We start from the raw sequence: 25,664 nt of genomic DNA, 5'->3' as shown, positions 1-25,664 counted from the left end.
TAAATAGTTATCCGAATGTACTTTCCACAGATGCCACATGGAATGATCCTCTTATTTCGTATCATTAGTGGCATATACACATCAGTCAGTTCTGCTGACAGTTTTATCAGTGAACTAGAAACAGTTGGACACCAACAAATCCCTTAAGATCCTCTTAAACTGAACTTTTTTCGTAGTTATAATTTGTGTGGGGGTTGGAAAGCTACAGAACATGTGTTTCCGTGAATAAAAACACCTTTCTGGACCAAGTAATTGACTATAAATCATTCTGAAAAATATTTATATTTCTAGTATTGATTCCGTGAACTGAGGTGTAGGTTTGAAAAAGAGATATATGTTTTAATGACAAAATTTGGTTAAGAAATAAATATACTGCGATGCAGTAGTTCGTATCCTCAGTAACCCTAAACAGGCCTCTGGAGGAAGCTCTCGAGTTCACACCACAAATATTCCTTATTACACGTCTTTGGCCTCGGAAAGCTTTCGCTAGGTTTCTTGAGTTATCTAAAAAATAATGCCGTAGGGCATCATGGAATGAATGTAACTATAGGACCTAGCTTTTTTATTTTTATATCATCTCTGTCTAGCAAAATTCGTATTTGAACCAGAAATTTGTTTAGCTATTTCAGCAGTTGTGTGGTATGCTGCACACAGCTGAATTTTCTATTAAGCTGTAATCCCAAAAATTTAACACTCTCAATCTCTTCTAACTGCTTGTCGGCCTGTTTTAGGCATAGAATGATGGGGAACCTCTTATAAATTCTGATTCGCATTTAGTGTCTTTGTTTAATCATTAGTGACAAATATTAGTGACAAAGACAAAGATTAATGTCCATTGAAATTTCATCAACCGATCTTTTTAAGACTATTATTGATTTGTTATTTCTTGCAGTGTTTTTGTCATCTGCATACATAACAAACTTGGCCTCTGGTAATGTTACTGATGGATGTTCATTGATGTACACAAGAAAAAGTAAGGCCCCTGAGACGGAAATTTGTGTGACACGACATGTAATTAATTCACAGCTGGATGACGCCTGACAGCTTATTAAATATCCTTTACCAATTGACAACGTTTGTTTCCTATCAGACATACAGGATTTAAGTCATTTTGCAGCATTTCTCTTTACACTGTAATATTCTAACTCACGTAAAGGGACATTGTGATTTATACAGTCAGATACCTCTCACGCACCGCAAACTGTATTAGTAGCCTGTAAATCATGCCTAATGATTTCAGTACATTCTCGCTGGATGTGCAGATAGCCTTCTCAGTATCCAAATCCTTTAGACAACGGAAATGTCAATCTGACAATATACCGAGTGATCAAAAAGTCAGTATAAATTTGGAAACTGAATAAATCACGGAACAATGTAGATAGAGAGGTAGAAATTGACACACATGCTTGGAATGACATGGGATTTTATTAGAACCAAAAAAATACAAAAGTTCAAAAAATGTCCGACAGATGGCGCTTCATCTGATCAGAATGGCAATAATTAGCATAACAAAGTAAGAAAAAGCAAAGATGATGTTCTTTACAGGAAATGCTCAATATATCCACCATCAGTTCTCAACAATAGCTGTAGTCGAGGAATAATGTTGTGAACAGCACTGTAAAGTATGTCCGGAGTTATGGTGAGGCATTGGCGTCGGATGTTGTCCTTCAGTATCCCCAGAGATGTCGGTCGATCACGATACACTTGCGACTTCAGGTAACCCCAAAGCCAATAATCGCACTGACTGAGGTCTGGGGACCTGGGAGGCCAAGCACGACGAAAGTGGCGGCTGAGCACACGATCATCACCAAACGACGCGCGCAAGAGATCTCTCACGCGTCTAGCAATATGGGGTGGAGCGGCATCCTGCATAAACATCGTACGTTCCAGCAGGTGTTTACCAGCCAGGCTGAGAGATGATACGATTCTGTAACATATCGGTGTACCTCTCACCCGTCACGGTAGTAGTTACAAAACCTGAATCACGCATTTCCTCGAAGAAAAAAGGCCTCATAACGGTAGATGTGGTAAATCCCACTCATAACGTGACTTTCTCGTCGTGCAATGGAGTTTCCACGACAGTTCTAGGATTTTCGGTAACCCAAATTCTGCAGTTGTGGGCGTTGACAGACCCTCGGAGCGTGAAATGAGCTTCGTCGGTCCACATTACGTTACTCAACTAATCGTCATCTTCCGCCATCTTTTGAAACGCCCACATCGCAAATGCCCTCCGCTTCACTAAATCGCCAGGTAACAGTTCATGACGCCGATGGATTTTGTTCGGATAGCATCGGAGGGTACGCTAAGCGCCAACCAAACAGTAGTGTATGGAATGCTGGTGCGACGTGCGACTGCACGAGCGCTGACTTCCCCGTGCATAGACGAACCCGCTACAGTCTCCATTTCTTCCTGAACTGTCTCAGGAGCATTACGCCTTGTGCTCGGTCGGCCACTACGGGGTCCATCGTCTAAACAACCCGTGGCTTCGAACTTTGAAATCATTCCCGCCACAGCTGCATTTGTCAACGGACCCTTACCCGTTCGTATCCCCTTCCTATGGCGATAGGATCGTAACGCTGAACTAGCACATTCCTCATTCTGATAATACAGCTTCACTAAAAGCGCCTTTTCAGGTAATGTCAACATGCTGCGACTACTGGCGCATCTGATTCTCTCTCTCATTACAGCTCCTTTTATACAGGATTGTCATGCGCTGTCACTGATGTTTTGCTGTCCAGCGCCATCTGTCGGACTTTTTGTGAACTTTGCTTTTTTTGTTCTAATAAAACCCCATGTCATTCGAGGCATGTGTGTCAGTTTTTACCTCTCTATCTACATTATTTCGTGGTCCGTTAAGTTTTCAAATTTATACTGACTTTTTGATCACCCGGTATAATTTTTTTATTAGATGATTAAAAAGTTACTCGTATATTGCCTTTTCTAAAGTTTTCGAGAACGCTGGTAAACGTGAAACTGGATGAAAAATCGAGGATATTTCTTTATCTCTTTTCTTGAACATTGGCTTAACTTCAGTATATTTCAATCATTCACCAAATGGTCAGAAGATAATGATTGATTACACAGATAACTTAATAAGTCTCTAAATTCGGAAGCATACACTTTAAGATCTCCCCCATGAACCATGGATGTTGCCGTTGGTGGGGAGGCTTGGTTGTGCACCTCAGTGATACAGACAGCCGTACCGTAGGTGCAACCACAACGGAGGGGTATCTACTGAGACGCCAGCTAACGTGTGGTCCTTGAAGAGGGGCAGCAGCCTTTTCAGTAGTTGCAGGGGCAATAGTCTGGATGATTGACTGATCTGGCCTTGCAACACTAACCAAAATGGCCTTGCTGTGCTGGTACTGCGAACGGCTGAAAGCAAGAGGAAACTACAGCATTATTTTTTCCCAAGGTCATGCAGCTTTACTATATGGTTAAATGATGATGGAGTCCTCTTGGGTAAAATATTCCGGAGGTAAAATAGTCCCCCATTCTGATCTCCGGCCGGGACTAATCAGAAGGACGTCGTTATCAGGACAAACAAAACTGGCGTTCTGCAGATGGGAGCTTGGAATATCAGGTGCCTTAATCGGGCAGGTAGGTTAGAAAATTTAAAAATTGAAATGGGCAGGTTAAAGTTACATATAGAGGGAATTAGTGACGTTCAGTGGCAGGAGGAAGAAGACTTTTGGTCAAGTGAATACAGGATTATAAACACAAAAGCAAATAGGGGTACTGCAGGAGTGGGTTTAATAATGAATAAAAATACAGGAGCGCGGGTAAGCTACTACGAACAGCATAGCGAACGCGTTATTGTAGCCAATAGACACGAAGCCCACGCCTATCACAGCAGTACAAGTTTATATGCCAACTGGCTCCGCAGATGACGAATAGATTGAAGAAATGTATGATGATATGAAAGAAAGTATTCAGATACTGAGGGGAGACGAACATTTAATAGTCATGCGGGACAGAAATTCGATAGTAGGAAAAGGAAGAGAAGGAAAAGTACCATGTGAATATGGAATGGGGGTAAGGAATCAAAGAGCAAGCCGCCTGGTAGAATCTTGCAAAGACCATAGCTAACACTTGGTTTAAGAATCATGAAGGAAGTCTGTATGCGCGGAAGAGACCTGGAGACACTGGAAGATTTCAGATAGATTATACTCGTGTAATGGTAAGACAGAGATTTAGGAACGAGGTTTTAAATTATAAGACATTTTCAGGGGCGTAATTCCCCCAGTCGTACCGTAATTATCGGTGCAGACTTTAATCATCCAACAATTAACTGTTAAAATTTACAGTTTTGTTAATGGTGGACGGGTTGAGTCATCCTGTGAAACTTTACTAAATGCCTTCTCTGAAAACTGTCTAGAACAGATAGTTAGGAACCCCAGTCATTATGGAAATCCATTGGATCTAATGGCAGCAAATAGACTTGACCTCTTTGAAGATGTCCACATCGAAACTGGTATCAGTGATAATGACGCAGTTGTGCTAACAATGATAACCAAAGTACAAAGGACAAATAAAAGAAGCAAGAATGTATATATGTTCAGTAAAATAGGTAATCAGTAGTGTCACATCTCAATTAGGAACTTTGAACTTCCAGCGCAGACCAGGAGCATGTAGAGGAACTATGGCTCCTGTTTAAAAGGATAGTTGTCCCTGCACTGGACAGACAGGTACCCAGTACAACAATTCATAACCTCCATGATACACACTCACTGTAAACAAACTTCTCAAGAAACAGGTAGGTGTAACACAAAACGTAGGGTTATACTGAGACAGATGCTGAATGAAACGCATTTGGCTGTCAAAATAGCAATGCATGATGCCTTCAATGACTACCACAGCAGAATAGTGTCAAATGACAGTTCACAGAACCAAAGCAATTATGGTCATTTATAAAGGCTGTTAATGACACCAAATTTAGTGTCCAGTCCCTAGTGAACGAGATAGGAAAAGAAATTGAGTGTAGCAAAGCAAAAGCTCGAAGGCTAAACTCAATATTCCAATTTTCCTTTACTATGGAAAACTCAGGAAAATTGCCCCAATTTAATCCTCATACCACTGAAAAGATCTGTAGTGTTGAGAAGCAGCTGAAATCATTAAAATAGAACACAGCTCCGCGGCCTGATGGAATCCTGTCAGATTCGATTCTTTATTTGCGACTGAGTTACCCTCCCGCCCCCCTTTCTAACTATAATCCATTGTAGACCCTTCGAACAAAAAATCCTATCCAGTTCTTGGAAAAAGGCACGGACCACGCCTGTCTACAAGAAAGGTATTAGATGTTACCTGTAAAACGACCGTCCATTATCCTTAACGTTGATTTGTTGTAGAATCTTAGAACACATTGAGAGCTCAAACATAACGAGGTTTGAACAAAATGACCTCCTCAATGGCAACCAGCATGGATTCCAAAAACATCGCTCACGTGAAACCTAAGTCGCACTTTTCTACATGACGTTCTGAAAGCTTTGGATCAAGGAAGACAGGCAGATTCAGTATTTCTTGATTTCCGAAAAGCATTTGACTCAGTACTGCACCTATGCTTATTGTCAAAAGTGCGATGATATGGGATATGAAGTAAAATTTGTGACTGGTTTGAGAACTTTTTAGTAGGTACGATACAACGTGTTATCTTGGATCAGATCGTCAGGTGTAGAAGTAAGCTGAGGTGTGCCCCAAGGAAGTGTGTTGGGATCCTTGCTGTTCATGTTGTATGTTAATCACCTTTCAATCAATATTAATAGCAGTCTGGGATATTTTGACTTTGAAGCAGTTATCTATAACGGATTTCTGCCTGCAAGAAGCGGCATGAATATTCAGTCACATCTTGAAAAGATTTCACAGTTGAGCAAATATTGGCAACTTGCTTTACATTTTCAGAACTGTAAAATTGTGTACATTACAAAAGGAAAAAGAATTAGTATCCTATGACTACAATATCAATGATTCACTGTTGGAATCGGCGAACTCATTCAAACAACTGGGTGTAGCACTTTGTAGAGATATGGAATGGATTTATTATTTAGGCTCAGTCAGTAAACTAGATGGTAGACTTCGGTTTATTGACAGAGTACTGGGAAAGTGGAATCAGTTTACAAAAAAGATTGCTAACAAATCACTCTTGCGAGCGGTTCCAGAATATTGCTCAAGTGTGTGGGACCCTTACGAGATAGGACTAACAGGGGATATTGAACGTATACAGAGAAGGGCAGCACGAATAGTAACAGGTTTGTTTGATCCGTGGGAGAGTGTCATACAGATACTGAAGGACCTGAACCGGAAGACTCTTGAAGACAGACGTAAATTACCCGAGAAATTCTGTTAAGGAATTTCAAGAGCCAGCTGTATATGGTAAGTCTAGGCATATATTACAACCCCTACGTATCACTCACTTAGGGATCGCGAGGTTAAGATTAGAATTACTACTTGCACGCACAGAGGCATCTAATCAATCACTCTTCCTGCGCTCTATACGTGGATAGAATTGGTAGAAATCCTAGTAACTGGTACAATGAGGAGTACCCTCCGCCATGCACCTCACAGTGGTTGCAGAGTATAGGTGTTGATGTAGAAATAAACGATCGTGAGAACCGCCGTGCCGAGGGAAACTAAATCCAGTCCTATCATTTACCTCAGTTTGTATACGAACATCCCGGTCAATGAGACACTGGAGATTATCTGCAAAAATTTGCTAAGGAATGGTAAGATGGTTTATAATGGAGCAGTTGAGTTTATGGAGTTGTTACGACTGATCTTGTCATTTAATTATTTCACATTTAATGTTAGGTTTTCTTGAATAATCTAGAGGTAAAGCTGTTCAGCTCTCAGAGCGATTTGCTAAATGACATTGCAATTTACAGGAGATATGTTGATAATATATTTATTTTATTTAAAGGGGGTTTGGATGGGATAGATCATCTAGCTACCCAGGTTAATAGCATGCATGGGAAAATGAAGTTCATAGTAGAGGTAGAAGTCGAAAATTCCCTCAGCTATCTCGATCTACACATTACTAAGAATAGGAATGGGTTGGGAATAGGCATATTTCGGAAGCCAACGACAACAGATATAATAATTGTGGCGGAGTCATTCTCCCCCCCCCCCCTCCCCCCCGCACATAAAAGGGCGTTCTTTTCGTCAATGTTTAACAGGTTATACAGTGCCACTGATAGGGAGACTGAAATGATTGTGAGGATAGGACGGGCTAACGGGTACTCGGAAAAATTTATACGAGAGTTTGGAGATAAAATTCTTAGTAAGACGTGGCAGCCGGGCCGCCAAAAATTAAATAGTTTGTGTCAATGGAATATGTTGGACCATGTTGCCAAAGAACAACTAGAGCCTTCAGGAAGGTGGCGTTCGTGTAGGCTTCAATACAGGGAAGAAGTTGGGGGGAATATTAATACATAAGGACGAAGGGAAAACAGATAAGTTTAAGCAGTCCGGTGTATACGAAATTAAAAGTGGTGGATATCTTGGAACATACATTGGCAAGACGGGTAGGGATTTTGCCACAAGGTTTAGAGCACATAACTACAGCAATAATAGTGGGCTGGGGTGCCATATGAGGGAGACTGGCCATAAGCTGGCCCCGATAGAACATAGAACATAGCATAGAACCAAAAGGGAATATTTTAGATTACCTTGAAGATCTGGGGATCTATGTGCGTATACAGCGCGCTGCCCACGCAGTCTTTAATGAACAGGCTTCCGGTGGGAACAACTGGTTTTTTGGCTTGTTCGAACGGATACTAGTTTGAGTCTGCTGTCCGTTAGCCCCCCCCCCCCCCCCCATAAGAAGTTACGACAGTGTATTTTATAGAAGCTGTAGGTGGTCTGTGCACGTGCCGCTATGATAGGCTAGATTTTTTGCTGAGTGGTTGGCTAGTTTAACGTCGTATGGGGAAAGTTAGATGGGTAGATAGGTTGGTATATACGGATTTGTTCACCACCGTACTCTTTGAGTGGTCCTTGGTGACAAGATGGTTTATTTTATTGATTTTAGACTTTAAAGTTATAACACTTTTAATGTTTTGTTTCTTATTTATTAAAAATCTTGAGCTCTCCAGTATCCGGATAGCATAGGTAGGACTCGGGCAATTGTCGTGCTACTAGTTTATATAAGGAATGTATGAGGTATAGCCAAAGTGTGGTTTTGCGATTTTATGAAAATTTTCTTCCTCTCACCATTAAACATTTTTCCGTGTGGTAGAGGGCTTCTATTTGGGCAATTATGGCCCATGAATATCACTTGGCTGTAATTCGATAGGCGAATGGATGCCGCCGACGTGGTTGCCATTGGCTTTAACATATGGCGCCTAAGAAATTTGCGCACGCGAGCTGATCACAGGACTTTAGTTTATGATGTATAATGTTGGTTATATTTAATTTGGTGGTATTCTTTTAGAGATTTGGGAAGTTGAAAGGTTTATTCACGAAGGAACTCCCCCCGTATTATTTATTTTATATTGACATATGGTTTGAGTTGTGCTTACTGCCACTGCTGGCTATGGCTATAGTATGGCACTGTAAAAGTTTTGGAGTTTAAAAAAAAATTAAAAAGTCCTTTAGTGTTAACGTGTACGGAAGTACCATTCCGGTTGCTAGTCGTAATTACACCCTGGTTGATGTTATATGCTGAGTATATTATTATTAAATTACATGTGAAGGCATGGAGCACATGACCATGCAGCGCCTCCTACTGAGAACGCTTCGCTGCTAGTTGAGTTGTTTATCTTCAGTATACGCTCTGCTTCAAGACTGCTTGTGTCCCATTTATAGTCATACGTTATTGGACACTTTCTTTGAGTTGTCGAGGGTGTACTTCTGGTTGGTTAGGCACGAGTTGAAGTTTGTGATGTGTAACTAATATGCCCCGAACTCATTTTCTGTAACGCTGATACGTTTTGAGTGTACTGTTCACTTATGTTTTGCACTTTTTTGTAGCAGATGTCTGAAGATGGGTGTAATCCCGAAACGCGTGACGTGTTCTAATAAAAGAGTCAATTGAACATCTCATGACTTCATTTCGATTGTACAGAATTGGTTGCCAATTATTACTGAGTGAAAGCCGCCAATTCTTGGGAATACTTTTAGCAATAAATGATAATAAAGAATATACATACTGAGAAGCTAATGTCAGAATTCCCAGAATAGTGAACAGGAGTCGACAAAAGGTTCGCGATCTTACACCGCCCGTTCCGAGCCAAAAATATCCTTTGAGAATGGGAAGAGTTACACCAAAATTTATTGCCATAAGTCATGCAAAGCAAAGTAGACTACCTTTCTTGTTAAACTCTAACTTTTTCAGATACCATTTGAATAGTAAAAATGGCAGCATTAAGTATCTGAACAAGATCCCGAATGTGGGCTTTCTAAGTCAGTTTACCATCTGAAAACAAAGAAATTTAAGCTGTTCAGTTTCTCTAATCATATGCCCATTCTGTGAAACTAAAATGTCGGCTTTTCTTGAATTGGGTGTCAGAAAATGTAAAAATTGAGACTGTGATTTAACGTTATTTTATTTTCTGAAAGCCATGAACTTATGAAATGCACCATTTCAAACAGTGCCAATATTGCACACAACATCCTTTACTGCCACGCTAGTCTCATCAGCAAACAGAAATATTTTAGAATCACCTGTAATACTAGATGACATGTCTTTTATATAAATAAGGAACAGGAGCGGCCCCAGCACTGATCCCTGGGGCACCCCTCATTTAACCACGCCCCACTCAGGCCCAACATCATAGAGCCATTCTCAACACTGTGGATAATGGCATTTTGCTGTCTGTTGTTAAAGTAAGAGTTGAACCAATTCTGAGCTGCTCCCTGTATTCAATAATGGTCCAATTTCTGGAGCAATATTTTGGGATCAACTGAACCAAACACCTTAGTTTAATTTAAAAAATGGCTAGTGTTCGAAACCTTTTGTTTAATCCGTCCAGTATCTCACAGAGAAAAGTGAATCTAGCATTTGCAATTGTTAAACCCGTTCTAAAATGGAACTGTACATTTGATAGCAAATTATGTGATATAAAATTACCAATAATCCTTACACACAGTCTTTTCAATAACTTTAGCAAACACTGAAGGCATAGAAATAGGTCTAAAATATTGTACATTATAGCTTTCCCCGTTTTTTATAATGCTGCTTTACTACCAAGTACTTTAATCGTTCAGGAAATTTACCATTCTCAAAGGAAAAGTTACAAGTATGGCTGAGTACAGGGCTAATATGTACAGCACAGCACTTTAATACTCTGCAAGGTACTCCATCATTTCCATGAGATTCCTTAGCCCTCAGTGATTTAATTATTGACTCAATCTTCCCCTTGTCAGTATCATAGACGAATATTTAAGACATGAGTCTCAGAAAGGCATTTTCCAAGAAAGATATGATTGCCTGCTGAAACTAAGTTTTTATTTAATTCGCCAGCAATTCTCAGAAAGTGATTGTTAAATACTGTATTATATCTCAATTCTCAATGACAAAAATATTCTTACTGTGAACTGACTTTATATCGTCTTCCTTGTGCTGCTGACCAGACACTTCATCAGTGACCATATGGTTTTAATTTTATCCCCTGAATTAGCTATTCTGTAAGCGTACCACATACTCTTTTCCTTCCTAATAACATTTTAAGCACATTATAATGGTGCTTGTAACAGGTTACTGTAGCTCGACTGTGACTACTTCTAAATTTTCATATAATTCCCACTTTGTTCTACATGATGTCTTTATCCCACTAACCAGCCACCCAGGCTGGCTTTTACTGCTAGTACCCTGTTTAGAACGATCTGATGAAAAGCAACTTGCAAAGAGTATAAGAAATGTATTAAGGAAAGGGTTACATTTGTCAACTATGTTATTGGCAATATAAATATCCTGCCACTCTTATTACTTAATGAGGTTTAAAAAACTTTCTACTGCCATTAAGTTACTTTTTCTACGTAATTTTCTAATTATACATAATATTTGTTTTAGTACAAAAACCTTCCCGACCTTTTACTAATAGAATGCCCATCTAGTAATGCAGAATGATTAAAAATATTGTTTATGGTTGTGCTACTGTTCCCCTGCACCCTGTTTGAAAAAACAGTCTGAATAAGATCATAGGAATTTAAGGTCTTCCAACATCCTTTTTCTTGGACAACCACACACATAATTAGTATTTAAGTCACCATATATAAATAATGTTCGGTACTTTCTATAAAGTGAAACAAGAACTCTCCCTAGCTTGAGCAGAAATGCTCTGAAGTCAGAGTTAGGGTACCTATAAACAACAACAACCAGTTTAGTGTCCCTAAATGCAATTGTCCCTGCACAACATTTGAATATCTGTTCAACACAGTGCGGACTCAAATTAAATACCGTTTTTTACATACATAGCCACTCACCCACTCTGAAGAAAATATTTGAAAAACAGGCAGCTAACCTGTATCATGGTACAGGAAGCTTCTGAACCATCAAATTATTTAAGTGGTGCTCTGATATACCAGTAATGACAGAGTCGACATCTATAAGCAGTTCACTAACTTTATCTCTAACACCTCTTTTATTTTGATGAAATATGGTAATTTCTTCTCTACTTGGATACCTGACCTCCTCCTGACCTTTGTTAGAGGGACTTCCTTTAAGCAGGTATACCTATCAGCTGACTTCAATCTCAAAAAGATGCAGCTCCAACACCAACTAATACAGGAATTTTTCCATGAGTGATCCCACCAGCACCCACTACACTGTGACCTATAAGTTTGCCAGTCTCCCCTTGCCTTACCTATGAGGAGGTGCAGGCCATGCCTAGTGAAAACCGATCCACAGATAGACTCAGCTGTCACCACTGCAATGTGAGCCATGCCCTCCGCCATCAGTGCCTTCTTGAGTCCCAAGTTGACACGCCTAACAGCAGCACTAAAATGAGGCCGATCATGACCATGAAACAGTTGCATGAAGTCCACATTAGTTCCACCAGTTTGAGTAACCAGCTTTACCAGGTCACCACCTATATCAAATTCTCCATCCCTGTCAAGACTGTTCCCTGCTCCACTCACTATCACTACCTGATCCTCCTCCGTAAAAGTCCCCTACGCTGTCAGTCACCTGAGCCAACCCTGCACTAGGCTTCACAATGCTAGTGACCTGATACTCACTCCCCAACACTTCCTGCAAACTGGTGGTCCACACCTCTACCGTGCGAACTACCTAGCAGCAGAAGCTTCTTCTTTCTGTTATAATTTGCAATTGACTTAGGCATCCTAACTGCTGACGACTGCTACATGTTTCCTACAGCTCCAAGAGGCTCCATTCCACTAAACGCTGACAGTTGGTCAAATCTATTGGTTGTACGCAAAGCACAGCTGTCTGAATACCTCCTCCTCCTAGCTGCCTTCTTACCAACTGTCAGTTCCCATTCCCCAACGCCCTTCACCCTCCTCAACCTATCTAGTTCCTCCTTTGCTTCTTGTAACTGTACACGAAGGGAGCTCTTGCTCCTTCATCAACTTATTTCTGCTACAAATTCTACATTTCCAGGAGAGGATCTCGCTGGAACACCCACTGGTTTCCCCACACCGCTCCCCCAAATGAAAATACTTTGAACAAATCTCACGCCGTAACCCACTATTCACAAACCTACGACAAAGCCCACACTTCTCACTCATGGTAAAATGTTAACAGTTACTAAAAAAACTAAACGTCTACATTACCAAGTTCAGCTATGACAGTTGCACTATTTAAAGAACTAACAATAGTGATCTCGAATTTCACTCTCTACTACGAAACGAACTACTTCTATTAATACCACCAAACCACAACTAATATCACTACCGCATAAACTTGAAACAATTTCTGATCTAAAGCCAAGAATCCTAGCGACCACTGGAACAATCAACCAAATTAAAGACAGCGAACGAAAGTTTTACTGAAATATTCCACTAGAAACAATAAGAGACGTTGGCTGAAAACTGCTGTGCTAAATTTAATAAATGACTTCGACGCGCAAACTCCATAAAACACAGTGAGCGAATGTGGAGTCTTCCTGGTGGAGTCTTTACGAAGTGATCGTCAATCCTTTGTCGCCTGCCCCAGACCAGCATTAAGCTTTAAAAATGGTGAACTGGTATCCTGATTATAGTTCATTTTGAGAAAGTTGGTCTTTGACTCTAGTATGAGAACTACCTAACAAACTAACTTTCTTTCGCTTTATTGACTCTCCAACATTCTTACTTTTCAATTTAATGTCGCAAGTTTGTTATACCCCGTTCTACGCTTACATCTGTCTTAGGTTGATCAGTGTCTAACTGAAGCAACAAGTCATACTCATTCTTTACACCCACTGTGGATATCAGATGAGATTCTAAGCCTGTCCCATCCGTTAGCTGTTGCCGCTTTCCACCTCTCTTTAACCTTCTGCCCCATCAACCTGCCCTGATCTTAGATACGTTAATACTTGTTCCATAGATCATGAAACGGAATTTCGTAATGATGTGGAACGTGTCACTTCGACATAAGTTTTCTTTACACAAAATAATTATTTTTTTACAGTTACTACTTCATATCTAAAAATTCATCTACTGAGTAGAAGGAGTTGTCACTTAGAAATTCTTTTAATCTGCTCTTAAATGTTGGTTGGCTATCTATCTGTCATACGTTTAATGCTATTTTGCAAATTATCAAATATTTTTGTGGCACCATAATTCACCCTTTCAGTGAGATTCAATCCAGAATAGTGAAGATGATCCTTTCTTCTAGTTATTCACTGTTATTTTTGAATTGGGATGGGTTGTTAATAACAAATTTCATAAGTGAATATATGCGTTGCGGAGGCATTGTGAATATCCTGAGTCTCTTAAATAGATGTCTGCAAGGTGATGATCTTGGGTGGGCTCTGATTACACGCTTTTTTGCTATGAATTCTTTCTCTCTTAATGACGAATAGCCCCAGAATATGACGCCATATGAAAGCAGTGAACGAAAATAGGCATAGTAGGCTGATTTACTGATACTTTATCTCCAAAATTTGCAATAACCCTAATAGCATAAGTAGCTGAACCTAACCGTTTCAGCAGATCGACGTGTTTCTTCCAGTTCAGTTTCTCATCAATGCACACACCCAGAAATTTTGAATACTTTGCCTTAGCAACAGACTTCTGTTCGTAGTCTATATTTATCAATGGTGTTATGCCATTTCCTGACCTTGTCTATTCAGCGTATAGGGCAGCAATTTTTCCACTCTTGCTGCATAGCTTCCAATCTTCACCACATAACCTACAAAAGCCTTGAAGGCGTCATTTACTTCCCCAGTTTTAACGCCAATACAGTCATCCGAATGTAAAAATCTACAGTGCCCATCACATCTATATCCCGGAAGCAATAATTTTGTGACAAGGCAGGCATTTTTCACTCATGATTAAAATAGTCTTATCACTGTAGTACGAATAAGTGAATTAATTACTGATGAACAAGAAAACGCATTTACAAAAATTTGTCCTATACGTAACTGTGTGTTAACAAACTACTTGAGCAAAGAATGTGAACCAGATCACTAAAATTTATGCTGCATGACTGAAATATAAATTAAATAATGAAGTGATACGTTGTACTTAAATTTCTGGTTATAAAAAGAGAACCAATAAACGAGATTATAGACTCTCAGTTTTTTGTGCGAAAACGTAAACAAAAATGTCACTGCAACTTGACTCCACGGTATTTTCAAGTTTTCTGGAATAATATGTAAAGCAGAGTGAAGCCTTTAATAGTACGCTTAAAAACACACTTATACATGTTTTTACTGCGTAATTTGTACTAAACTACCATTGCAATGTATATAACTTACCTTGACGAGAGCACTAAACTCTCGCGTCTTACGTGGTGCAGGGCTCTATTTCAATGGTTAACCATACTCTTCCCTGGCCACCTCTTTGTGAAGGTTCCCAAGAAGGAAATTATACCGTGTACCATCGCGGACGGAACATCGAGGCTACCCTTGAATGCAACAATTACATAAGTTGTGTGCTCGCAGAACTTACAGTACGTGGGTTTTCTTCTGGTACCCTGCCATCACCTGAAGGATAAATATCAACTCGTCATATTGTGCAAATTATTGGACACCGACAGGTCCAATATCAACCTAATTCCTGAGGGATCTGGTGGCAGTTAGTAAAGAACTTAGATCCAGTAACAGTGGTAGTGACAAAGTAATTTTAACCGGAAGCCCGATAAGTTTCATACGGTAAAGATCCAAGTACTGCCAAACAGGCTGACCTAAATCACTTAAAGTATAAACGTAAAGTAATAATAAAAGCATTTCTTGCAGAAATGAAGATCATGAAAACTACAACTATGTTTAAGGAAGGCATGGATAGCTTCATCAAATCTGTCTTCAGATTGTGGATCACAACGAAAACATTTAAGAAAGAGAATAGTCACTCGCGCTTCCGTCACGTACTATAAATACTTTCTCTCGCAGCGTATACACAATGCGTGTAGAATAGAGCGCGTGCTACAGAGAATTGATCTGGCAAAGATACAGATGTTCTTGCTGCTGTAAGGCAGCGATAATATTGGTGTGGTGGGGAGTGGGAGGGGTAGAGCCAGTCCCCATAGCACTATCTTAAATCAGAAGAAAAGAGTTGCTATTCAGAAAATATTCCTATATACCAAGAACTGACACAAAAAATCCGCTTGGAATCAAGGCCTACGTTAGAGGAAAAGAACAGGAGAGACTGTGGAGTAGAAGTAAAGTCAAAACCTACCGAAAGATGACTTTAATCTTTCGAAGAGTGTGGACTACCGTAAACCGTACGAGGACAGGCATCAGAAGATATAGGGAGACGATAGCAACATGGAGCCTCTCGAACGACCTTCAATGCAAATGTGGGCTCAATCAGCAGACGGAAAACCTGATAGAATGCACTGTGAATGGCTTCAGTGGCGAACTTGAGGTCATACATTAAAAAAAAACGGACAATGCCACTGACTAGCTTAAAAAATTAAGCCTTATTGCGTAAAATTTTGTATTATGTAATGCTGAATGAGTCTTATTTTATAGTGTGATCTCTTTTCTTTTCTTAAATTCGTCTTGTAAATGGCGAAAGAATAAATAAATAGGACTTACATGTTAGTCTGAGTCATTACCTCCGGATTACATAGATATCTTAACCATTGCGCTCATTTTAATATAGGTGTAATAGGAAACCATTACTATTACCTATGTAACGGAGAATGAACGTTTACGATTAACAACTTAGTTTTAGAAAAATGAAAAAGAGATGAAACACAAGGCACTCGAAAAGAAAAACAATTAATTTCGTCTGTGAAAATATTTCAGAATGTGATATATCGCCAGTTCACTGCCATAGGTCCAGACACGACGTTTTTCGGTATACTTTCAACGTAATGCACTTGGAAACCATTACTCAACTCCATCATAGAATAGTTCATTACAATAGGTACACGGCAATCCGATTAAGTACAGTAAAAAACCTAAAAATAGCGGTGGTCAGCTCTTCTTTTCCTGTAACAAAAATAAGTGACATCTGAAGTGTGACACGTGTCGCAAGTAAGCGAAATTCCCGAATATTTGTCTCTCCGTAGCTTTAAGAGAAGTTCATTCCAGATATAGACTGCAAATTGTTAAGAGGTCAATGAAACACATGTACGAAATGCACTGCAATATTGAACGATACGTCTGTAATAGTGTTGTGAATGGTAATCAGAATCTCCAGAGTGCTTACCGTATACTGCACCATAGTCACGCAGCTGAATCAGTGTATGTTGCCAACAAAAACACTGTTCTGCGCATCTGAATACTTATGCCATAGGTATTCCTATTTTATGCCTGCGACAGTAATATCTGTGTAACTCGCAGTCACTTTGTGTGATTGCGGCATTTAGCCGTGATGTAAGGACTGCGAAAGTTCGGTGATGGACCAAGTATCATTTGAAGAACGCCAGGAAAGCTCTCAATGTAATGATTATGTGTTAAAGGAGTGCACATTCCACAAGTCAGGCTTTGGTCTGTTAGTGTCATCAATATTCGTTTTCTGCTCCACATTCCAAAAGTTTCTATTCTCTTCCTCTCTGAGTTGCTTATCGTCCATGTTTCACTCCAGGTACATGGCTACACACCAGACAAATATCTCCAGAAAAAACATTCTAAGGCGTAAATTTATGTTGGATGTTAACCAGTTCCCCATTTACAGAAACACTTTTCTTGGTATTCCGGTTTCCATTGTATTATTTTTCTTCCCAAGTGGCAAAACAGATCTACTGCTTTTAGTATTTTATTTCCTAGTCTAATTCTGTCAGTATCACCTGTTTTCATTTGGCCACATTCTACTACCGTTTTTACTTTTGATGATACGCATCTTATAACCACTTTTCAAGATATCCATTCTGTTCAACTGCCTACTCTTTCAAGTGTTTCTGTGTAAAATCTTTAATGTACACTGTCGGAAAAAAATAAGTACGCCTGAAAAAACGACGTCTATTTTGATGCGATGGCGGCGATGCCATATGGGGGATGTACTCAACATCGTCCGCCAACAGATAGCGTAGTGACGTAGCTACCAGAGCGCCATCTGTGTCTACTGTTTAATAAGGGATGCTAATCGCCAGAACGCTCTCTGCTATGCAAACGCGTGAAGGAAGCTGGCAACCATCTACATCTACATCTACGTGATTACTCTGCTATTCACAATAAAGTGCCTGGCAGAGCGTTCAATGAACCAACTTCAAGCTGTCTCTCTACCGTTACACTCTCGAACGGCGGGCGGGAAAAATGAGCACTTAAATTTTTCTGTGCGAGCCCTGATTTCTCTTATTTTATCGTGATGATCATTTCTCCGTATGTAGGTGGGTGCCAACAGAATGTTTTTGCAACCGGAGGAGAAAACTGGTGATTGAAATTTCATGAGAAGATCCCGTCGCAACGCAAAACGCCTTTGTTTTAATAATTGCCACACCAATTCACGTATCATGTCTATGGCACTATCTCCCCTTTTTCGCAATAATACAAGACGAGCCGCCCTTCTTTGAACTTTTTCGATGTCATCAGTCAATCCCACCTGTTCACCTGATACGGATCCCCCACCGCACAGCAATACTCCAAAATAGGACAGGCAAGCGTGGTGTAAGCAGTCTGTTTAGTAGACCTGTTGCACCTTTTAAGGGTTCCGCCAGTGAATCACAGTCTTTCGTTTTCTCTGTCCACAACATCATCTATGTGATCGTTCCGATTTAGGTTATTTGTAATTGTAATCAATAATACACTCCTGGAAATGGAAAAAAGAACACATTGACACCGGTGTGTCAGACCCACCATACTTGCTCCGGGCACTGCGAGAGTGCTGTACAAGCAATGATCACACGCACGGCACAGCGGACACACCAGGAACCGCGGTGTTGGCCGTCGAATGGCGCTAGCTGCGCAGCATTTGTGCACCGCCGCCGTCAGTGTCAGCCAGTTTGCCGTGGCATACGGAGCTCCATCGCAGTCTTTAACACTGGTAGCATGCCGCGACAGCGTGGACGTGAACCGTATGTGCAGTTGACGGACTTTGAGCGAGGGAGTATAGTGGGCATGCGGGAGGCCGGGTGGACGTACCGCCGAATTGCTCAACACGTGGGGCGTGAGGTCTCCACAGTACATCGATGTTGTCGCGGAAGGTGCACGTGCCCGTCGACCTGGGACCGGACCGCAGCGACGCACGGATGCACGCCAAGACCGTAGGATCCTACGCAGTGCCGTAGGGGACCGCACCGCCACTTCCCAGCAAATTAGGGACACTGTTGCTCCTGGGGTATCGGCGAGGACCATTCGCAACCGTCTCCATGAAGCTGGGCTACGGTCCCGCACACCGTTAGGCCGTCTTCCGCTCACGCCCCAACATCGTGCAGCCCGCCTCCAGTGGTGTCGCGACAGGCGTGAATGGAGGGACGAATGGAGACGTGTCGTCTTCAGCGATGAGAGTCGCTTCTGCCTTGGTGCTAATGATGGTCGTATGCGTGTTTGGCGCCGTGCAGGTGAGCGCCACAATCAGGACTGCATACGACCGAGGCACACAGGGCCAACACCCGGCATCATGGTGTGGGGAGCGATCTCCTACACTGGCCGTACACCACTGGTGATCGTCGAGGGGACACTGAATAGTGCACGGTACATCCAAATCGTCATCGAACCCATCGTTCTACCATTCCTAGACGGGCAAGGGAACTTGCTGTTCCAACAGGACAATGCACGTCCGCATGTATCCCGTGCCACCCAACGTGCTCTAGAAGGTGTAAGTCAACTACCCTGGCCAGCAAGATCTCCGGATCTGTCCCCCATTGATCATGTTTGGGACTGGATGAAGCGTCGTCTCACGCGGTCTGCACGTCCAGCACGAACGCTGGTCCAACTGAGGCGCCAGGTGGAAATGGCATGGCAAGCCGTTCCACAGGACTACATCCAGCATCTCTACGATCGCCTCCATGGGAGAATAGCAGCCTGTATTGCTGCGAAAGGTGGATATACACTGTACTAGTGTCGACATTGTGCATGCTCTGTTGCCTGTGTCTATGTGCCTGTGGTTCTGTCAGTGTGATCATGTGATGTATCTGACCCTAGGAATGTGTCAATAAAGTTTCCCCTTCCTGGGACAATGAATTCACGGTGTTCTTATTTCAATTTACAGGAGTGTATTTACTTCAATTTACAGCCTTCAGATTTGTGTGATTTATCGCGTAATAGAAATTTAGCGGATTTCTTTTAGTACTCATGTGAATAACTTCAAATTTTTCTTTATTCAGGGTCAATTGCCGCTTTTCGCACCATACAGATATCTTATCTAAATCATTTTGCAATTCGTTTTGATCATCTGATGACTTTACAAGACGGTAAATGACAGCATTATTTGCAAACAAGCTAATAGGGCTACTCAGATTGTCTCTCTGTCGTTAATATAGCTCTGGGACAATAGGGGGCCTATAACACTTCCTTGTGGAAAGCCATATTTTACTTCTGTTTTACTCGATGACTTTCCGTCTGCTGCTACGAACTGTGACCTTTCTGACAGGAAATCACGAATCCAGTCGCATAACTGATGCGGTATTCTATAGGCACGCAGTTTAGTTAGAAGACTCTTGGGAAGAACGGTGCCGAAAGCCTTCTTCAAATCTAAAAATATGGAATCAATTTGACATCCCCTGTCGATAGAACTCATTAGTTCATGAGTATGAAGAGCTAGTTGTGTTTCACAAGGACGATGCTTTTTGAATCCGTGCTATGTGTCAATAAATCGTTTTCTTCGAGGTAATTCACAATGTTCGAACACAGTATATGTCCCAAACCCTACTGCAGATCGACGTTAGTGGTATCGGCCTGTAATTGAGCGGATCACTGCTATTTCCCTTTTTGGATATTTGTGTGACTTGAGCAATTTTCCAGTCTTTAGGTACGGAACTTTCTGTGAGCGAGCGATTGTATATAATTGCTAAATACGGAGCTATTGTTTCAGCTTACTCTGAAAGGAACCTGACTGATATAGAATCTGGACCGGAGGCCTTGCCTTTATTAAGTAATTTAAGCTGCTTTGCTATATCGTGGGTATCTACTTCAATGTTTCTCATCTTGGTAGTTGTTCTTGATTGGAATTCAGGAATATTTACTTCGTCTTCTTTGGTGAAGGAATTTCGAAAACCAATGTTTAATAACTCTGCTTTAGTGGCACTCTTATCCGTGACTTTACCGTTGTTATTGCGCTTTGAAGGTATCGATTGCGTCTTGCCACAGGTGTGCTTTATGTGTGACCAGAATATCTTTCGGATTTCTGCCAAATTCCGAGACAGTGTTTCGTTTTGGAAATTATTAAAAGCATCTCGCATTGAAGTACGCGCTTTATTTCGAACTTCCGCAAAACTTTTCTAATCTAAGGGATTTTACTTTCTTTTACATTTGGTATGCCTTTTGCGTTGCTTCCACTACAGCGATCCGACCCGTTTAGTGTACCATGGGGGATCAGTACAATCACTTATTAATTTATGTGGTATGTATCTCTCAACTGCCGCCGATACTCTTTGAAATCAATCCACATATTTTCTAAGCTTGCGTGATCAGATCGGAATGAGTGGAGACTCTCTCTTAAAAAGGCGTTAAGAGCATTTCTATCGCCTTTTTTAAATAGACATACTTTGCGTTTCTTTATGATGGTTGTATGTGTTACGACATTCAGTCTAGCAGCAACTGCCTTGTGGTCGCTAATCCCTCTATTCGTCAAGATACTCACTATTTGTCCAGAATTATTTGTTTCTGAGAGGTCAAGTATGCATTCGTAACCATTTACAGACGCACACGTGCTTCCCACAACCAAATGAGCGAGTTTGAAAGGGGTCAAATTGTGGCCTTCATAGTGGTGGGATGTTCCTTTCCGTGAATTAACACACAGGTTGGACATGTTGCGTCAGCTGTAATACTGGTATCACGCGAACATTCTCACACCCGTAGACGAGGTAATTAATGTCTACACAGCACAGACACCCGCCAGGATCGTCATATTGTAAGGGCAGCAGTGGCGGATCGTGTAGCTGCCGCATCACAGATTAGAGGGCTTGTAAGACAGACATATCAACATGAACCGTTGTCAACTGGTTATTAGCAGTGGGACTAAAGGCACGCACACCTCTAGCCCGTCTTCCACTCACGCCACGGTATCGACGTGCATGGCTTGACTGGTGCCGTCAACGTTGAAAGCAGATTCTACTTGCACTCAAGTGATGGTCATTTGCACGTATGACGTAGACCTGGTGAGTGCTGCCTCGTAAAGTGCTTTAGTCCAAGGCACACTGCCTTCAACCCAGGACTAATGGTCTGGGGTGCGGTAAGCTACAACTCTCGTCTACTTAGGGTGTTCCTGGAGTGGACGCTAACCAGCACTCGGTGCGTGCTAAATGTTGTTTGGCCTGTTCTGCAATAGGAAGGTGTTGTGCCGTTCCAACAGGATAATGCTTGTCCACACACTGTCCGTGAAACTCGACATGTTCTGCACGACGTGTAGCAACTTCCCTGGTCAGAACGCTCTCCGGACTTGCTTCCAATCGGGCAGGTGTGGGATATGACGGCACGAGAAGTGACTCGAGCGACTCGTCAGCCAACAACTCTTACAGAACTACGTGAACAGGTGGAGCAGGTGTAGCGTACTGTATGCCATGATAGTATTCATCTGTACGATCGACTGAATGCCAGAGCCAACGCCTACTTTGCTGTACGTCGAATGTAGACCACGTACAAATATGGGTCGATACCTAGTCCCTCATGACCGCTTGCGCTATTGATCTGTAAAAGTAATCGTTTCACGTAGTCCATATGCACTGTTTGGAACAATGAATCTTGAGCGCATTGTAGTAATTTTTTGTGCAGTTGAGGCGTAGCGCCGTATAACGATCCTGCCTTGGAGGCGGTTAAGTGGGAGATGTGTCTCAGAGCTGGGTAGTGACAGATGGTGACGCGAGACCGGACGCGCACGTAGTTAATGTATCAGCCGATAGAGGACAATATTGTATAGGGGGACTGTGATTTTAGTTTCGATTGTGCCCACTAGAGTGCACTTAAGTAATATAATGTTTTTCATAAACTGTTTTAGTATTTTCATAAAGTGTTATTATGTCTTTTTCTGTAGGTAAAATGTTATAAATGTGTTTTAGCAGTATGAATGATGCGTGAGTGTGGTTTAAGGTTAATATGAAGATAATTGTTTAACGAGTTGTGTAGTAGGATTTAGTGCGGGAACATTTCAAAGAAGTATGAATATGGACAAAGGGGATTTTTGTAGAATATATTTGTAAAGTAAGTTTATGGAAAAGTTAATTCAGGTATAAATAACAATAGTAAATAACTTTATGCATAAGCAAATCTTCAGTATATTAGATAATTATGTCGGTAAAAAGTGTAGTCGTGAGGTTTACTACACTCCTGGAAATGGAAAAAAGAACACATTGACACCGGTGTGTCAGACCCACCATACTTGCTCCGGACACTGCGAGAGGGCTGTACAAGCAATGATCACACGCACGGCACAGCGGACACACCAGGAACCGCGGTGTTGGCCGTCGAATGGCGCTAGCTGCGCAGCATTTGTGCACCGCCGCCGTCAGTGTCAGCCAGTTTGCCGTGGCATACGGAGCTCCATCGCAGTCTTTAACACTGGTAGCATGCCGCGACAGCGTGGACGTGAACCGTATGTGCAGTTGACGGACTTTGAGCGAGGGCGTATAGTGGGCATGCGGGAGGCCGGGTGGACGTACCGCCGAATTGCTCAACACGTGGGGCGTGAGGTCTCCACAGTACATCGATGTTGTCGCCAGTGGTCGGCGGAAGGTGCACGTGCCCGTCGACCTGGGACCGGACCGCAGCGACGCACGGATGCACGCCAAGACCGTAGGATCCTACGCAGTGCCGTAGGGGACCGCACCGCCACTTCCCAGCAAATTTGGGACACTGTTGCTCCTGGGGTATCAGCGAGGACCATTCGCAACCGTCTCCATGAAGCTGGGCTACGGTCCCGCACACCGTTAGGCCGTCTTCCGCTCACGCCCCAACATCGTGCAGCCCGCCTCCAGTGGTGTCGCGACAGGCGTGAATGGAGGGACGAATGAAGACGTGTCGTCTTCAGGGATGTGAGTCGCCTCTGCCTTGGTGCCAATGATGGTCGTATGCGTGTTTGGCGCCGTGCAGGTGAGCGCCACAATCAGGACTGCATACGACCGAGGCACACAGGGCCAGCACCCGGCATCATGGTGTGGGGAGCGATCTCCTACACTGGCCGTACACCACTGGTGATCGTCGAGGGGACACTGAATAGTGCACGGTACATCCAAACCGTCATCGAACCCATCGTTCTACCATTCCTAGACCGACAAGGGAACTTGCTGTTCCAACAGGACAATGCACGTCCGCATGTATCCCGTGCCACCCAACGTGCTCTAGAAGGTGTAAGTCAACTACCCTGGCCAGCAAGATCTCCGGATCTGTCCCCCATTGAGCATGTTTGGGACTGGATGAAGCGTCGTCTCACGCGGTCTGCACGTCCAGCACGAACGCTGGTCCAACTGAGGCGCCAGGTGGAAATGGCATGGCAAGCCGTTCCACAGGACTACATCCAGCATCTCTACGATCGTCTCCATGGGAGAATAGCAGCCTGCATTGCTGCGAAAGGTGGATATACACTGTACTAGTGCCGACATTGTGCATGCTCTGTTGCCTGTGTCTATGTGCCTGTGGTTCTGTCAGTGTGATCATGTGATGTATCTGACCCCAGGAATGTGTCAATAAAGTTTCCCCTTCCTGGGACAATGAATTCACGGTGTTCTTATTTCAATTTCCAGGAGTGTATTTTGCGATTGGTTATGAATGAAAAGCGTGGACTGACGCGGGAGATTGTTGTTTTGCTATTGGCTGTTAAGTAAACTGACCAATGGCAAAGCAATATTCTTCGCGCGCCTTTCTCTGCTGGTAGAGAAGATTTAGAGTATTCTTGAGTAGGAGTCGAAGCCTAGCCATGAAACAGATCGGACGTGTGCAGTAGTAGTTCGGATGGAAATGATAAGCTGCCACATCTAGCAGCGTTTCTTACATCAAAAGTGTTGGAAAGTGGCGGCATAATTATTCCGATGTGTGTGTAGAAATTTCGGAATTTTTAAGTGGATTTTGTGACAAGGTAAGACATACATTCCGCGTGGCGTATTTTGCAGGTCGGTGGCTAAAAACTGTGACTGCATTTGGTACCGACAGACTTAATATTTGGCGAGCATTATCAATCAAAAACAGTCAGCATTTCGTAGCTATTACGTTTTCGGGAAATGCAACACAATAAACTTGCTAACGTGAGTGAAAGGAATTGTGAGTGACTGTGTTAAGACTAGCACGGGCTTGACAGTGATACTTGTTTACCTAAGTTTCAGAATATATTAATTGAGGACAAAATTTCCAACCTTTCATTTCGTGTTTCTCCCGAAACGTAGATTACTGATTTTAATTGCAGCCTTGCTCACGTCGAAGTACAGTAGGTTTCACTCGGCTTTCCTACTGATGATCTGCTGAGCCAATGTTCACAGGTAGGTGCAGGTCCGTCGTAAAGGGACGGAAAGAACCGCGCCACCGCACAGTGTAGTAATTTTTTCCGGCGGTGTATGATTTGATAACAGTAATTCAGTAAGCATGAATGGAAGTAGGTGTACATGTAATGTCTTTGTAGACAGCTAAATAAATGTTGATAGTTATAAGAGCTTTCTCTCTCCTGCAATTGGAGAACAACAAAGAAAAGCTCTGCTCACAACACCTGGAGAATATCCCTATGCAGAAATAATTTCAACGAAAAGGATGACACCAGTTATTAAAAGATGCGCATTGATACAACACTTCGTCGCAAGCTTATTGTAAGTAGGCCTCTTTCGGGCAGCTGCTCCCTAGCGCAGTCTGATTTCCTGACTCAGCATACGAGATTCTGGAAATCAGTGCGCCACCTACTGGCGTCTGAGAAATTCTGCAGCCTGGGTACGACCCCAGTGATGTTGCATGCGAACCTCGGCCCGCACCTCCCTGGTGAATAAAACATGGCGCCGGCACACCGTTCGCATATAGGGACGCATAAAGCAGGTCCGTGCTGCCGAC

The sequence above is a fragment of the Schistocerca americana genome, chromosome 8, assembly GCF_021461395.2.
Source record: "Schistocerca americana isolate TAMUIC-IGC-003095 chromosome 8, iqSchAmer2.1, whole genome shotgun sequence".
Taxonomy (NCBI): domain Eukaryota; kingdom Metazoa; phylum Arthropoda; class Insecta; order Orthoptera; family Acrididae; genus Schistocerca; species Schistocerca americana.
This window is presented reverse-complemented; position numbering follows the sequence as displayed.